The following is a 6,000-nucleotide window of genomic DNA, read 5'->3' as shown; positions in this document are numbered from 1 at the left end:
TCGGCAAGTTGCTGACGAAAAGGACGACCACAAAAAAAAAGTACAATGCACGTGAATCACTCGGAACACAGAAACACACAACGGCAAACAGTAAACACTTGCAACGACACCGGCGACGCGGAGCAACCAGCTGGCACGTCCGACCTCGGCGACAGCGAAAGCCGGAATGAGCTATCCGGGCTCACGCCCGTTGTGGGTGGAGCGGCAGCTAGCAATGTGGATAATTGGAACGCGTGTGTAGGCGTACTACGGTAATTGCTGGCTTCTGGCGACTTCACAGACTTCCCACTGACGCTGGTAGCAGCCCAACAGCGGACCAGTGCCTCTTCTGCCTTTATCCCGGTGCTGACAGTAATTGCATCTTGTGCCTGTTTTCCCCGATTACGTTCGGTTGAAGCTCCGGAAGGAGGGCGACAAACGAAGTTTGGAAGGCCAAAACATGGAGGGACGTGTGCGCAGAAACTTCTCTTCCGGTACCGGGAATCGAACCCTGGCCTCCTGGGTGAAAGCCAGGTATCCTAGCCACTAGACCACACCGGTTTTGCTCAATAAACGTGAGATTTACTCCCTCTCCTCCCGCATTTCGTGCTGAATCCGGACTCAGTGGTGTTCTCTGTTTGCGAGCGTATTTGTTCGTGCAGACTGGCATGGCGCACAGCTCGAAACTGACTATTCATTGCTGTTTGCATCATATTTTACTCATAACAGGGGAGGAGAAAGATCAAAGTTGTACTTTGCCATAATTGGAAGTAAACATTTTGACGCTGAGGCGTGGACTCCTTGCGGATAACAAACGACAATTAAGTTCGTTCCCTAGCAACAGCAACGCCGTTAATTCAGCCATTATGTACAGCAAATTAAATGCCCTGGGTGAGGATCGAACTCACGACCTTAAGACTAGGAGACTTACGCGCTACCTACTGCGCTACCGAGGCACGTTGCAACAAACGTCCCAGGAAACTTGGTAAGTCCCACATATTAGAGATAGACAGTTCGCGCTTTCTCAAGAATCTGCTGTGTTGCTACACGTGCTTTCCCGACTGGCTAGATTAAACTGCTGCCGCAGCTTTTTCAACGGAAAGCAGCACTGCCTGAGGTTACAGTACATCGCCCTTGCGGCACCTGGACACAGCGGCCTGCAGGGCCAGGCCGACGCTAGAGTTCAGAAATAGCACGCGACCGTCCAAGTACGGCCTCTTGCGTGCTGCGTGTTTAGTTCTTCTCACAGCGAATCCTGCTACACATTCCTGAGGCTGACGCAGGTCAAGCGAACAATCGGCGCGGCGGCATTATAGCGAGAACAGCAAAACGATGCATCGGCCGGGACTCGAACCCGGGCCGCCCGCGTGGTAGGCGAACAACCTACCACTTTTTTAGTTGCTGTTCTCATTTGGTTAGTTGCATTTGTTGCGGGCGGACGTCCGATGACGTCCGTGCTTGCCGAGCACATTCCCGAGCAGCTGTCTGCAGGGAGAGTGGGATTGCCACCCAGCGACGTCGGATACGACCGAAAAAAGTGCTACACACGCAGAGTCCCCCACTACACTGCCTTATAGCGACCGCTCATCACTATCGTGTGAGTAACGTTGCGGCCGCGGTGACGAGTCTTGCCCAAAGACGCAGCGTGCGTGGAGGCGCTACCCGAATGCGTGTGGATGCACCCTCCTACCTCGTAAAGCGCCTACAGCTAATATCACCGTGGGCCGCTGCCGGCGGGCGCGAAGCCGACACAGCGCGACGTTGCGAGCAGCGGCTGTGCGGTGGTGGTGTAATGGTTAGCATAGTTGCCTTCCAAGCAGTTGATCCGGGTTCGATTCCCGGCCACCGCAACGGGCGCAAATTTTCGCGTATGAGTATGTGAGCCACGTGCTGTTAAATTAACGTTTTCTTTCCGTCGTTTCTCCAAGCAGGCCATCCTGTAGTATGTCCCGACTGACGCGAAAGCTGACGCTTGGAATTCGCCCTTATCAAAAGGACAGGCGCTATAAACGGCTGTGAGAGGAGAGGTGTGGCGAGGTACCAAAACGACAGGCAAACCGCGAAATTTTCTGTTCCTCCTTCCTAAAGAAAAAAAAACGGACGCAGTCGGTAGGACTCGAACCTACGCTCCCAGAGGGAATCTGATTTCTAGTCAGACGCCTTAACCACTTTATCTTATTAAACTTTATTAAATATTAATTTTTTGTTACATTTTCTTGATTGCACATTCACTGTTATCAAGTAGGGTTTGTAAACACCACTCTACAGCACAAATACTATACATTTACGTAAAACACTGCTGGAGTAGAATACACAATAGAATACAATTTTAACCCTTAAATGCATAGTGTTACATACCTACAATATGGATTGAAAAATTATTTTGTCCACCTTTAGAGAGAATTTAGTGAACTAACCCAAGTCTTACAGGTGCAACGAAGTATCTCTGATACTTAGTATTAGCTGTTGGCTGTACTGTGGACTTGTGGTAACCTTTTTGGAAGTATGCAGAGAAGTTAGGTGTGAATTTTGCTTAGTTTTCAAAAGGGTGGGGTAGGATGCAGCAGCATCAACTTGGCCAAATGTGGGAAGGTTAGTGGTGAGCAGGCAGCAATTTTCTTCATGCTGCCAGCTATGGGAATATGCGCTGTGTCCCTTGTTTTTTAGGAACATACATCACATTTAAACTGGATGTCCAATTCCTGTTGATCCACTGTAGGGAGTTAAGAGGATAAATTATTACTGTCATTAACTTTGCTTAATTCTATGAGAACAGTAAATTGTAGCGATTAATAATGGATACAAAATCATATCTGTGATGGTTGAGAAACATGACTCTATGAATCTGCAGTTAACAATTGGTTCGCACATATAATTGTAAGTTAATGGTTATTCCTGAAGCAGAGACCACAAAAGTCTGTGCAACAAAAAGAAAATCTAATAACACACAAGTTAATTTTCGTAGCTGATGTCAGATGAAGAATAAATTAAATGCTTTAAGTTCTACATGCTAAACTTTCAGGGGAACACAGGGAAGATTTCATGGACTGAAGCAGCAGATTGTTCAGTACATGCGAGAAAAGTGGAATACAGGCTTCCTCATTACTTGAGAAACTAATCAAATGAAGGTGCTGGAAATGAGGAGGAATTTTTCAACTGCATGAGGTGCAGAATTCAAAGCAAGTATGAGCTCGTGCATGGTACTTAACTTCTTCAGACAGATCAATATAATAATAAAAAGTGTCTGTATTTACCTCACTATAAGACAACTCAGAATATAAGATGACCCCCTTTCTTTGAAGACCCAACATGTGAATTTTTTGGTATTTAACATATTCTGACTAATATTTGCAAAGTCTAAAGGTAGTTATAGAAAATAAGATATTTATTTATGACTGTTCCACATCCCAAAGTGATTTTTCAGTTAAAAACAATACAAAATGACAATGATACAACTCCACTAACTTAAGATTCACTGAGCACCAAATAAGGTTCTTTTTTGTTTTCATTTATAGTATGTCCATATCAGGAAGAGAAGAACGCCTAAGTTTTTTTATTTGCTTGGCATTCAGTAAATTCAGATGAGTTACGCCTGAGACGAACTGCCATACCAATGTTTCTGCGAGGGGGTTTCATTGGCATTTTTGAAGTCTTTAGAGTAATATGTTGTTTTGTGTTGTTAATGTCTCTGAATGCTTCCCTTTTGTTAATTATACTTGAAGGGAGTCCACTTTCTTGTTGAGCAGCACTCTTTCGTGACTGCAGAACTCAAAGTCTTTGATTGAAAATGGCTATCTCATCACTTGTTGGTAGAGCATCCTCTACCTTAATCTCTGTAGCTTCTCCAAGACTTGAACACAGTTCTGCCTCCTGCTTTGAAATCTCCAATATTTCTTTCATGAGCGCACACTTCTTCTCTTGAAGTTTTCTTGTTTCACACTCTAGCTTAGTAAGAGCCTCACATAAAGGCAGCGTATCATATAATGCAGGATAAAAATGAAATTCAAGTTCCTTACTTAGTTTGTCAGCTTCATGCAATAAAGAATTCAGCCTTTCGTGCATCTCATGTTTCTTCTGTTGCTCTCTAGAAATTATATTCTGGGTCATCTCCACAATTTCTTTCTTAACCTCATCACCACGCTTTGCAACATCCTTTGCATTAAACCCACATTCTGCCCACAGCGTCTTACGAATTCTTTAGTGACGGACATATCGAATAGTGCTTCCTCAAAAATGTTATCATCCATCATAAAACATAAACTCTCAAGCACTCAGTTATAACAAGAAACTGGGTCTGTAACCACTCGGCCACGACTGCTCGTATCTGAAGCTTCCCTCGAATCGTGAAAAATCCAACCGGTCTGCGCAGAATGTTGACAGGAAACGAACTCTGTGCACTGATTACGGCAGGGCTACCAGCGCTACGAGACGAGCCATTACGGAAGCGTTAAAAATCTTCGCCCTGACAGGGACTCGAACCCTGGACACTTAGGTTAAAAGCCTAATGCTCTACCGACTTTTTTTTTTTTTTTTTTTGGGTCTCCTTCCTCCCCTTCAACCCATCCTTTACGCTCGCCAAGTGTTGCCTTCTCGGCCCGGCTTCTCCGCCTTTAAGAATGAATGTAACTTGATGATGTGGAAACGCGCTTCTTCTGAACGACGAACGAAGTATGCCCCTTCTGTTGCCTTTGTTTGCAACATGGCTTGAATAAAAATAAATGTAAATTCCATTGAGAAGGCAGTCTCATAATTGTTGTGGAAATGTAACTGCATCTGTAAATTTCGTTCTCCGTGCGTGGAAAAACGGAAAGAAGCAAACTCATTATTGCTGATAAATATAATTTCCTTTTTCAGAAGGTAATGAAGTAAAAATAGGCTTCTTCTGCTTGCTTTTACACTTAAGTAACATAAATGTGTCTTCTTGTGAAAAGAAAAGGATAGAAAAACAAAAAATAAATAAATGGCGGATACCAGTTTCATCACTGTGTTTCCCCGAAACCAAAGGAATAGAGACACATAGGCTTAATTGGTCTATACTGATGATCTTCTCTGACTACTTTCTGTTGGAAATCCTCCTCCTGCTACGTGAAGAACAAACTTTAACCAAAAATCATTCGTCTAATATACGAAATGCTTGGATGTGCAATGTAAATTACGCATTCCTAATGGTTACAGGATTGTTTTAGTTAAAAAGTTTGCGTAATTTTCTTTGTATTTTTTAGTACACATCAAACTGTGGTGCTCAGTTGTAAGGTATACCCAGAAGTCCTCCCTATTGCTTGATTCTTTTGTTAGCACGTAATGCATCGTTTGGCCTTTCAACCAGTTAATTGCATTTCGTTTTGTTTTAGGGTAAGGTATACCGTCAGGGTTTAAAAATTCAGCAGTCGTAACGGCATTGGGCGTAGTTCTGCTGATGCTCGCTATCTTTTGTCTTATGTAGAGCCATATTTCTGTTACCCTGTCACACAGCAATCTATGCTCTTCGGTATCTGGTATTTTACATAATGGACACAGCGGTGACTCGACCAATCGAATAGAGTGAAGTTTAGAGTTCGTCGCAATTTTTCTGTTTACAGCAAAGTACCAGGTCGATTTGACATACGTTGGCAAGTTCCGGCAGTGAATATTTTCCCATATTGTTTCCCAGTTATAACGAGGATACTTTTGTTCTACGTCGTTTCTGGGTTTGTCTTTCATCAAGTTATTATAAAGTTCTTTTACTTTCATGATGTCTTTGCCAGGAATCCTTGCCTGTACATAGCTGTATTCTACGAAAAAGTATTTCAAGTGGTATAGTCCGGTGGGTATGTGTTGGACATTTATAGGTGCACTGACGTCAGCAGGAGCTATTTCGTTTAACAAATGTGCAGCAAGGGTACCACTTGGCTCTTTCCATTGTTTGTATGTGGTAGCAAGGTATAAGGCTAGCGCTTTTTTGCTGACATCGGTAAGATTTAACCCACCACATTTCGTAGGGAGCATCAGAATGTCATATTTGACTTTAAAAATACGTCCGCG

The 6,000-nt window shown here is 43.5% G+C and overlaps 3 non-coding genes across 3 annotated transcripts; 1 reads left to right on the top strand and 2 right to left on the bottom strand.

The window, feature by feature from the left end:
- Positions 1–468: 468 nt before the first annotated feature.
- Trnae-uuc (transfer RNA glutamic acid (anticodon UUC)) lies at positions 469–540 on the bottom strand. Its single transcript has one exon. It is a non-coding gene; the product is annotated as a tRNA-Glu (tRNA).
- Positions 541–862: 322 nt separating this feature from the next.
- Trnar-ccu (transfer RNA arginine (anticodon CCU)) lies at positions 863–935 on the bottom strand. Its single transcript has one exon. It is a non-coding gene; the product is annotated as a tRNA-Arg (tRNA).
- An 822-nt stretch (positions 936–1,757) lies between these two features.
- On the top strand, positions 1,758–1,829 carry Trnag-ucc (transfer RNA glycine (anticodon UCC)). Its single transcript has one exon. It is a non-coding gene; the product is annotated as a tRNA-Gly (tRNA).
- Positions 1,830–6,000: the final 4,171 nt, after the last annotated feature.

This window comes from Schistocerca cancellata, chromosome 4, assembly GCF_023864275.1.
Source record: "Schistocerca cancellata isolate TAMUIC-IGC-003103 chromosome 4, iqSchCanc2.1, whole genome shotgun sequence".
NCBI lineage: Eukaryota > Metazoa > Arthropoda > Insecta > Orthoptera > Acrididae > Schistocerca > Schistocerca cancellata.
This window is presented reverse-complemented; position numbering and strand designations above follow the sequence as displayed.